Here is a 12,034-nt window from a genome sequence, read left to right as displayed (position 1 = left end):
GGATGGAGAGGTAGCTTCAATGTGTGGAAGATACGGCGTGAGAAAGCGAGGTCAATCGAGAGACATATAGATAGAGAGACAAAGTGAGTGTGGTCGGACATTCATTGAACAAATATATATGCTCTTGAGAGATATTGTCCGATTGAGCATTTGGCAAGGGTGAGGGCTGTAAGATAGAGCTTGAGAGATGATCCAGTCACAGACGTGTAGATATATTTTATGCGTGGGAGGAAGCAAGGTCAATCGATCACATAGGGTCATCGTGCGATCGCAAGAGTGAGACAGGTTGGAGAGAGTGACCTAGATAGACAATGTGCGTGAGAGAGTATACAATGTGAATAAGTCAAATTGGGCTCAAACATGGTGATATATCGTTTTTGTCCGAGAAAGAGCGAGGTCACTCGGGACATACAAAGAGAGATAGAGAGAGCCAGAGAGAGGGAGAGAGAGAGAGAGAGGCCCGCCATGAGGTCGAAAGACTGGGGCGGCTTCGATGGACTAACCTAGATACACAATCTGCGTGAGAGAGTAGAGTGTGTCGATCGAGGCCCGAACAGGGAGACATATCATTTATGTGTGAAAGAAAACGAGGTTAAACGAGACTAGATAAAGAGAGCGAGATTGAGCGAGTGTGGCCCACCGTGCGGAAGAAAGAGTGAGACAGTCTCGAGGGAGTGACCTAGATAGACAACGTGCGTGCGTGCGCACGAGAGGTTGGGGGTCTAGTTAGGCAATGCATGTATTTAGCGCGAGAGGGTGAGAGGGAGAGGGAGAGAGAGAGCTCGGCATGGGGTGCAATGGCGGGTGTGCGAGGTAAATACATTTCGTAACAGAGTGGAAAAAGGGGGTTGTGTAGTTGAGAGAGTTAGAGATTGGAACATGGAGAGAAAGAATGGATGTCTTTTGGAAACTGATAGCTTCCTAAGGTGGTTAGGAGAGGAAGATTGACCGATACAGGAAGTATGTAGCGTGTGTGCGGGGGGGAGCTAAAAGCAACATTTGAATGTAGATAGTACGTGACTTAATATCGATGTTTCAATTCGGTGTATATTGTAAGATTTGAACTGAGGGCCATGCATATGAGTAATTATTTCGAATTCGTGCCATACTAGGTTTCGAAAAGTTGACATTGACTCGATTTATTGTGCTATTTTGTAGGTCATATGTCTGAATCCATACAAAAGTTTTCTCATTACCATGGTGTTCATCATATACATATGAATTTGTATTAACAAATTAGCGTGGATACAGTGAAATGTGAAATCCACGTTAGAATTGGAGATCGCTATGTGACACACACTCTAATTCAAATAACTAATTATGTGGCACACATTCTAATCCACGTTAGCGTGGATACCGTTTCGATTTTTTTCAATAACTCCTCATCAATTAATTTATAGTACCTCGTTTCGAATGACTAATTATTGCAAGGAAAACACGGACATGGTAATACATACAGATTTGTTTGCAAATAAAAGAAGATTTGTTTGCATTCTCAAATGTAGGCGCACCAGGCAGACCAGGGTCGTGTCGTGGTGGTCGCGTGTGTTGGACGGACGCTTAGCACCCAGCCACCCACCCCCCTCCCTCCCTCCCCCCCAAAAAAAGGACGATTACGAAATAAGTTCTCGCTTCCACGTTTCGAATTGAAATATCTAACGGCCCCAATTCCAACCCTGCGAATTCTCCCTCCTCCACCGTCCCCTTCCGCGCCCAGATTGCTCAAATCCCTAATTCGCCGCCAACCCAAGCAAAGTTCGAATCGCCCCTCGTCTCGTCTCTTTCCCCACCTCTGTGCCGGACGACGGCGACGAAGACGACGGTCGCGCTTCACCACCGCACCGGAGCTACCTCATCTACGCCCTCGTCCACCGCACCGGTTGGTCCACCGACAACGTCGCCGCCGCAACTGACGTGCCTCACAGACACCGACTTCCACCGCATCAGGTGCGCTTCACCGACGCCGTCTCCCAGCTCACCGGGGCTACTTCACCCAGCACATCGTCGCGCCTCCGCCCCCCAAGGCCGCTGGGGCTTCACCAATGGTGTCATCCACCGCATCGTAGTGCCCCGCTGCCACTCAAGATCTACATCCATGCGCGGCCAGCCAACGCCAGCGCATTACCCTCAACGTCTCTGAAGTGACCCGCACTCTAGCTAGGTGAGCATGCCCAAACGCCGGCCCGAAGTAGGTATCCACACATCACTCCCTTGTGCATTGTTCCGACGATGTTTGGATATCCTTTCACTGCTCTCTTAGCTTACACACCTATCCAACTCTAACTTTAACTCTTATTTCTTCTGGAGATATCATTTGAAACAAGCAAATCCATTTTTGAGCTAAGCATGATGGCGCTACGGGATCTGGTACACATCCTGCACACCCGTATAACCTTGTAAGTATCTGTCCTCCGATACAACAGCAAGGTCGATTCCGCTTATTTGATCAGCTATTTGCCGTGTCAAAAATGCAGAGGGAGATGCAAGGAGCACAAGGCCTGCACATCCAAGCAAGTGGTAACATGGACTTGTACATGGAACATCCCAAGCGCAAGCAGAGCTGTAGTGAGCCTGTACAACGAGCTAGCGTAAGTCCCTACATTTTATTTAATTCGTACTGGCATTTGTGTATGATTTGTGTGAAGTGGCGGATCCAAGAATTCAAGTTACCAGGGGGCGAACATTTAACTTAAAAAATACAAGGCACTTGCACTCCGGAAATCAACATAACTTGAGAAATGTGAAGCTACATGCACTTTGAAAATCAGCTAATGATCCAAAGTAGTTCAGATTATAAACACTAAATGATGCAAGCAACAAAAAACACAAAATGCAACATGGTGTACTAATTCAAATTTTAATTATGCACATAAATGCATTGAAAACTCAATTAATGCATAAAAATGTCCAACCGAACCCCCAAAAATCCCAAAAATTGACACAACACTCCTGTTATTCTATGTTGACACGAGAAAAAATTTGAAAGCAATAAGAGGAAATGGATATTGTTTCGTCCCCAAAGGTGGAACGTTCCCTACCGAAACCATCAGGCTGATTGTGAGAAGCTCTGGTTTGTGAGAAACATATCCCCAAACCTACCCCAAATGGGACAAAAAATTTACCACGGCATCTTGATGCCGCTCCATGATAGCATGCCAAGTTTCATGAATTTCAGACGAGCTTTGGATTTACTATAATTTAAAAACCAGGTAACTCAATGTTCGCGGCCGAGTCACCGTGGCAGGGCGATCGACATTCATTCCCATTTCTTGCATGGGACCTAAGCATGCAACCAAGGGCACAGATTTGATTTTTCAACCAATTTATATGCATTAGAGCATGTGCATGTAGTTCAGATTTGAATTATGCACATAAATGCATTGAAAACTCAATTAATGCATAAAAATGTCCAGACGAACCCCGAAAGATCCAAAAATTGATACAACACTCCCGTTGTTCTATGTTGACACGAGAAAATTTTGAAATCAATAAGAGGCAATTTTTATCGTTTCATCCCCACAGGTGGGACGTTCCCTACTGAAACTATTAGGGTTGTTGTGAGAAGCTTTGGTTTGTGAGAAACATATCAACCTGCCCCAAATGGGATAAAAAAAAATTACCACGGCATGTTGATGCCGCTCCATAATAGCATGCCAAGTTTCATGAATTTCAGACGAGCTTTGGATTTACTAGAATTTAAAAACCAGGTATCTCAATGTTTGTCGCCGAGTGACCATGTCAAGGTGTTTGACATTCATTCTCATTTCTTGCATGGGACCTAAGCCTGCAACCAAGGACAAACATTTGACTTTGTCGCCCGTTTTTATGGAAGGAGAACGTGCATGTAGTTCAATTTTGAATTATGCACATAAATGCCTAGAAAACTCAATTAACGTATAAAAATGTCCAAATGATCCCCAAAAAATCCAAAATTTAACATGACACTCATGTTGTTCTATGTTGACACCAGGAAAAAAATTGAAATGAAGAATAGGCGACGAATATCGTTTTGTCCACAAAGGTGACAGGTTTTCCTAACGAAACCATGAGGCTTTCTTGTGAGAAGCTCTGTTCTGTGAGAAGCTTATACCACAACTTGCCCCAAATGGTACAATATTTTTTACCCCGGCATATTGATGCCATTCCATGATAGAATGCCAAGGTTCATGAATTTTAGATGGGTTTTGGATTTACTAGAATTACACAAGCAAGTACCTCAACATTTTCCGGAGAGCCATAGTGCCATGGTGTTCGAAATTCATGCCCATTTCTTGCATGGGACATAAGCATAAACCCATGGACACATATATGATTTTACAACCCATGTTGGTGCACCGGACCTTGTGCATGTGCTTTAATTTTGAATTGTGCACCTGAAATGGCTAGAAAACCAATTTAATGTATAAAATTTCCAAACAAACCCTGAATAATTCCAATTTTTTTACGACACACATATAGTTGCATGTTCACTGCAGATAAAAGGTCTAGCAATTCAAACACCGTCCATTGCCGTGATGACCCCATTATGTAATAAAAATCAAGACAAAAAATCTAATAGATCTCACACAGTTTATTATCACCAACCGTGTGAGATGCAGCATAAAATATCTTGGAGCACCGTCGGATTATAGTACGCATACGGCTTACGCGAGAAGGTGCGGCTGCTATAGTCCACAACCCGCTCTGGATAAGGGACCGTGTCTGATGACAGTTTGCGCGCTAGTTTTTTCGCTGAAGCGATTCCAAATTTTTGGCTTCCATGGAAATATCTACGTCCCCGCCCCTTCCCCTTACCAAAAGCCACATTTCCCCTGTTTCCGCCTTTCTTTCCAAGTTGAAACCTTAACTCCTTGCTTGCAACGCCGCCTTCTCGCCGGCGACCCTCCTTCACGCTGCTCGGCCTCGCCTATCCAGGCAGGTAATCCACACCCGACCCCCATCCTCCTCCTCCTTCCACATCCCACATGCCTCGACCACCGGTGCGAGTGCGACACCTTCCACCCAAATCACCGACCCCTCCACCAAATAAGCGCCGCCCTAAGCTATGATGCACGCAGTATAGCCAGGATCTCAAGGAGCATTTGGCAGCGGAGAAGCAAATCACGGCCGCACGTGCAGATGAGGTTGCGATGGCTGCCATTCATGCCAACCCCCAGATCTTGGAGGAGCACCTCACTGTCGAGGCCACCGTGGACGCCTCGTGCGCCGATGCCGCGACACAGTTGGCTGCTTCAAATGACAGTTCGTGGTGTTTTCTCGAGGCCACCATCGGTGCCTTCGACGAAGACTACGAGGTGTTTTCTCAACGTACACGTGCTTACCTCATCTCGAGAGCCAGCAGGTTGGTGCCCGGAGCGGCTCAGGCAACTCACCACTACGACGAGGGCACCCACGAAACAGAGGCCTCGCCCTCTTCCATGTCCAAGGAGCCAATCGTCATCGATATCTCTGAAAATGAGGGGTAGCTTGTCTTATTACCTCACTATAAGGACCCATGTTCAGTTTGCTAGCTACTGCCTTTCCTTAACAAATTCTAGTGAATTATGCTATCTACTTTTACCATGCAATCTTCTGGTCTACAGTATATGTTCTATATGTCGTGCAATATGGTGTTCAGTTAACTGTTTGGTTCAATTCTGCAAATGTGATGTTCAATTCTTGAGGGTGCAATTTTCCAAGTTGTCAAGCATGCTTGGTTTGGTTAATTGTCTGCTATTAGGAGTATGTTATATTGCGCAATGTGGTGCTCAGTTAACATTTAGTTCATTTGTTGTGGTGTTTACTTAAGTGGATGGTTCAATTCTGCAACGCGATGTTCAATTGTTGTGCCTGCATTATGTTTTTGTATACCATGTGAGAAATAAATCAAATTTGGCTGTACTGAATACATGAGAAACAAATACAATTGCTATATTTCCAAGTTGTTAAGCATGCTTGGTTTGGTTAACTGTCTGATCTTCTATTAGGAGTATGTTATATTGTGCAATGTGGTGCTCAGTTAATGTTTGGTTCATTTGTTGCGGTGTTTAGTTAAATACACGTTCATGGTCCGTTGTCTAATAGCACATTATTGTGCAATTGCAGGAACCATTCTAATATTTAGGTTTTTAACAATTTGGTCTTGCACATGTAGGTCATACTGTCAGAGGTTTTGACCCACTGTTCGACCCTTTTGCATATGTGGAAATGAGTTGCCCATGAATATCAATCAAGTCAAGAAACTCAGAAAGATTGTTAGGATAATGAAATTAGCAACAAAAAGCAACAAGATCTTTGTCTGCACAATGAAGAAGACATCAGTTCACTACAAGATAGTACTAAATATTATACCTTGCCTTTTTTTATTCCTTTGCCTCGTTTCTAATATAAAGAAGATATTTATACACATCCTTGTTTTCAGGCCTTTCCAAAGGAGTTCACTAATGATTACCTCTCAAACCACCTCTATGGTCAGGAGGCGAGAAAGGTTTTCATACAACACCCACGGTTCAATATTGAAATGTTTCTGAAGAGGACAAAAGACGGACGGTCAATCATCCACGGGCACTGGCATAAAGATGCAAAGACCTTCAACATGAATGAAGGATCAATATTCGCCTTCCGCTTCAGCAGTTTTCCAGATGAGATGCATCTGTCTATATACCGTCTATGATGCTAATTTCGAAAGGTTCTACATGTTTCGTGTGAAACTTGGTGCTGGTGCAGTTGTGTAATGGGGTAGCTGAGTGCTGAAGCTATATCATGTTGTACTCTGATGTATTTCAATTATGAAATTCGACTTCCTTAATATGGAAATGAAATATATTATGTGCTTAATATGAATGTCAATCAAATTAATAAATGGATTATTAAAAATAGAGCAATTAACCTCTAACTGGGTTTTGCTTTTGCAAACGGTTATTGAAAAAATATCGTGGGCGTTGACCTCAGGCAACGCACATAATTTCTAAGAATAAACCGCGTTGGATCAATGAACAATCACACACGACTTTCTCTTGAAAACTGTTTGCGTTAGGCCAATTTATCTACAAGATGTACCATGTTAGCACAAAACTACGGACTAGCTAGTTCTCCGAGGTTCAACCAGGCAGAGGGAAAAATGGCCTAAACTATGGCCAATGCAAGCTAGCTATACTAGGAGAGGAGGACACGAACTCAAAGCTTCACATACACAGGCGCTCTAGTAAGAGTGGAGCTCACTTCTACTGCCTTGTACTGAAGCTGAAAATGAATTGAGTTGATTTACATATGAGGGACATGGGGTCCTTTTAAAGGACTTGGGAAACTTGCGTGACAAGCACCAGGTAAGTGCACAGCACCTTCCTATCTACACTAGGAAACTACCACGTACTTGCATGTACTGCTCCAGTCTATTTCTAGTCAAGTTCCTTGCAACTACTAGGAAATTACTAGGAAACTACTTGGTCCTTGCACGCCGAGGAAGCTATTTCTCTTGGTGCCGCATGCATGCAACCGAAGACTTGGTTGACTCAACAATCTCCCCCTCAACCTTGTCGAAGATGTGTGATGTCCATGAGCCCAACTTTGTCGCGCAATTCCTGGAACAGGACACGGCCAAGTGACTTGGTTAGGATGTCCGCCTTCTCCTCACCAGTCCTGGTGAACTTCACGATCACCGTACCTTTCTCGACGCGGTCATGTATGAAGTGATAGCGGACATTGATGTGTTTCTTGCTATCTTTCACAAGGATGCACAACTCATGACACATGTGGTACATCTACACCTGTTGTTCATCTGCCATGCTCTTCACAGGATATTGCATCAAAGTAATAGGCATATAACAACTAGATTTATGTCCGCACATATATATTTTCTTCACAGGATATTGCTCGTCCCCTTAGGTGGGGGTTTCATTCATGATTCATGTGGTTTATCCACTTCTCAATGAAAGATGATATGTATTTCTTTTATTGGTCTTACCGACCCGTTATTTACCTATCATGACCTACCACATCCAACTAAGACCTTCCCAAAAGTGTCTCATGAAGGCGAAGCACAAGAATATTGTATGATTTCTTGGATATTGTTCTGACACAAGAGGACATATGAGAAGCTACAGAAATGTTTTATGGCAGATGAACAACAAAGAATGCTCTGCTTTGAATATCTGCCTAAAGAAAGTCAGGATGGTCATATAACAGCTAGGTTTATGTTTCCACTTATATTTTCTTCACAGGATATTGCTTCAAAGTAATAGGTATTCTCTAACCTTTGTGACCACATACAAAAGCTCTTCATGGGACAAAATAGGTGCCTTATAGTACATAAAATACAGTTCAGCTCCAATTCCACCATGAGGCAGGCAATCAGCAGCAGTAAAATTACAGCCTCGGCACAATTTAAATCTGAACTGACTGATACTTCTCAAATCTGAAAAAACATCTTACCTAAAAGAAAAAATCACTATGGAGTAATCACAAATTTCCCAGGCTCCTTGTGAAAGATAGCAACAAACAATTTATCTGCTAGATGTAGGGGCCATACTCCGCCACTTGCACACCACTCGGTGGAGCATGGTTCACTTGGTCGGTGCAACTGGACCATAGGTTGCGTTGATCATGGATGGTGCTCCAATGATGCCCAAGCGAACCTTGTCTACGGCTTTATCGCACATCCACGGAGGAGTTGTAGAAGTCAGTGATCCTCTCCCAAAACATGGTCTTGATTTGATCCGTTCCAATTGTTGCATCCATGGAGATGGCACACCAAGCATCGCAAAGTGCAAGGTCCTCCTTTTGGTTATAGTTTTGGGTGCAAGTCCTTGCGGCCTTGATGCTTGATTCGATCACCTCTGCCACCTCCTCCTTGTCCTAGTCCTTGGCTACCACCTCCTCGGCCTCCTCCTTGTCTTGGGTGGCCGAATGATCGAAAAACGAGTCACCATAGTTGAGATCATTAAGGACAACGGTGGCCGAGGACTCCAACGATGCGAGGAATTCGACCGTGGTCATCTCCGCTCTACAATGTCAAAGCAAGCACTATAAAACCTCACTACCGATCACAAACAATCACTATCGAATTCCAACGGGACACGAGTTTTTAATCTTGTTGGCATTTCATCAAGCACTTGGTGGCTGCATTTTTTGTTGCCGGCCGCGGAGGCCCCATTTTTTGTTGCCGGTCGCGGCCGCCGCTCGCCCCGGAGCAGTCGTCGTAGGGGCAATCGTACTTGCCGCATGAGGCGTGGGCCATGCAAGAGCCGGCGCCGGGTCTTCTTCGTCTTCTTCTTGGTGGCCGCCTCAGCGAGCGCTGACGCCGTCGTCGTCGGCTTTCGAGACTGCTTGCCACTGGTAGGTGCGGTGGGAAGGAGGCCGGCCATTGCCGGAGACACGGTAGCCACGCCGGACACCACTGGCGTGGTTGAAGGCGGCGCTTGGACGTGGTAGTCGGCGCCGGCGGCGCATGGGTGGATTCCGGCAGCGATTCGCCAGTGTCGATTCCGACGTCTTTGTCATCCCCAAGCTTTTTTTGCCAATGGCGGCGGCGTGTGGGTGGATTTCGGCGGCGATTCGCCGGTGTCGGCGCCGGCAGGGTGAGCGAGGGCGTTGGCTATCCATTCCGGCCGGCTCGGAGGTCAACGGTGGCGGTGGCGGGGACAGGAGGCAGTGCGGCGCGGGAGGGAGAGAGCCAGTTTTACTCGATTGCACAAAGTTGGAGTAAATTTATGGAAACTTTTGGGGGAATAGGGAGTTGGAGTAAAAATTTACTCCTTAACTGTTTCAGGGGATCGGCTAGGTCCGCCATAAGGGAGAAAACCCAAAAATTTACTCTCTTATAGCCTTTTAGAGGATGGTTCGGAATGCCCTAAGGGCATCTCCAAAAGGGACCTGTAAAACTCAGATATATGTTATCCAAACCATGTATGTTCACTTTTGCAATTCAATGAAGACCCTTATCAGTCCGCGGAGCAGTATGGACGTCCAAATTCCGGTATTCACAAGACAAACCAGGGGCAATATGTCGTGCAACCCAGCAAGAACACACCACGTGCCCTCCCCCCGTGGAGCTCGCAACAGTCCTGCCTCTCCTTGCGCTCGCAAGCCGCCGGCTGAGCTCGTGAAGACCGTCACTGCCTCACAGAAGAAAAAACCATGGTCGTCCGAGTACACGCACTGCCTGTGGTGATGACGTGGTCGATGCAGAGGCAGGTGTCGTCGACGAGTGGGACGAGCGTGTTGTAGCGGCGCGAGACGGCGGAGCAGCGGCCGAGTGAGCAAGCATCGGCGAGCTTGTTGAAGATGAGGAGCACGAGCGAGTCCGGCACGCTGTCGAAGTGGTCCTCCCCTTGAAGTTGTGCCAGTGAGGAGGAACCTCCGGTGTGTGGAGAAGAAGGCGTTGGTGTGTACGTCGCGGCCGCATCGCGCTCATAGCATGGCCTCGTTGGTGCAGCAGACCACGCGCACCTCGGCCGCGTCCGACGAGCCCGTGGCGGCGCTGGCGCTCCCATAATCACGTCCATCGCGCCTGTGGCCGCGTCCGGCGCGCCCGTGGCTAGCTTCGGCCGTAGCCACGCCGGAGATGCACGCACTGACATCGCATGTCACGTGTTCGATCGAATGCCCGGGCGGACAAATACGGAAATTCTCAGTTTAGCATTGGATGGCATGCTCCGGCCTCCGGTATCTTGTCCGTGGACACAGGCCGAACGCAAAAAGGGACATTTGGTGGAGAGTAATAGTGACTTGCGTTGGAGATGCCCTAACTGAACTATAATTCCACTTCTTATCTTTCAACTAGCATAAATGCCCGTACGTTGCAACGGGAGAAGTTACCAGTTCCTATGAATCAAAGAATGGTCACCTATGACAAAAAAGATGAATTATTTGAGAATTGCAGTGTGAGCTCTGGACATTAGGGTATTGTATCAAGTAAATTAACTTGAGTGGGTAACATTAACTTTAGATTATTAATTATGCCAATGAGCCGGCAAATTGATTTTTAAGGAAAAAACATTGAGATGACATGAGATGGGGGGGAATGTACTACACACTCGACCCAACCGGATGTAGCTGAGTTTGTCGTATCACCCTCCCCTCCATCCTCGCACCCGATGACTTCAATGCAAGGTTGTGAATACCACCGGCTTACAAACCACGTAAGGATGACCTGAAGACACTAGCCTTGCCGTTACCATTGACAACTCACTCAAGGGCTAGCCACGTGCTAGTGCTCTAAATCTTCTACTGGAAGCTTCCATGTCCATAATTTTTTATGCTCACACAGCCACAGGCGTCTGACTCTGTCGCTAGGGCTGCTTTGTTATGGGCAAATACTTAGATATGTAATTATTTTAACTACAACATTGAAGTAAAAGTAGCAAATACCACATTTTCTTGAAAAACTAGTTATGCATAATAGCACAAACTTTCTGTATAATAACACAATGTCCAGAAAACAAATAGCCGCTTCTTTTATATATACACACAGAAAATAGAGAATGCACATGGGTGCTTTTAAATTTGCAATAAACAAATGCTTATTATGGCAGAGCCGATGTGTGGACATACGATCATCCTATGCAACTAATTGCGTAGCCAAAAATGAAACATTGCACAGAACTCATGAAAATCTCACATAAAAATTATTAAAATGTGAGGTACTTCTTAATGAACTAAGAGGGAACATCATGATGCGCTGTTTTCTAATTAGAGACTTTTACGTACACTGGTGGAAAAAAGGCCTTTGGTCGCGGTTCGCAACTGCCATTAGTCGCGGTTGCGCAACCGCGACCAAATAAGCGCGACTAAAGCCCCCCACCTTTAGCCGCGGCTGCTTAAGAACCGCGACTAACGGCCCGTCCACGTGGGCGCCAGGCGGCCGTCGGGGCGGAGGACCTTTAGTCGCGGTTCTTCTGGCCAACCGCGACTAAAGGCCGCCACAGGTTTAGGGTTAATTATCAAATTTTACCGTTTTTGTTAATTATCAAATTTTACCCTTTTTTGTTAATTAACTAGTTAAAAAATTCTCTCCCTCCCTCTCTCTCTCTCTCTCTCTCTGCTCTCTCTCTCTCTC

This window comes from Triticum aestivum, unplaced genomic scaffold (assembly GCF_018294505.1).
Source record: "Triticum aestivum cultivar Chinese Spring unplaced genomic scaffold, IWGSC CS RefSeq v2.1 scaffold7A_scf_3554, whole genome shotgun sequence".
Classification (NCBI taxonomy): Eukaryota; Viridiplantae; Streptophyta; class Magnoliopsida; order Poales; family Poaceae; genus Triticum; species Triticum aestivum.
Note: the sequence above shows the minus strand (reverse complement) of the source record.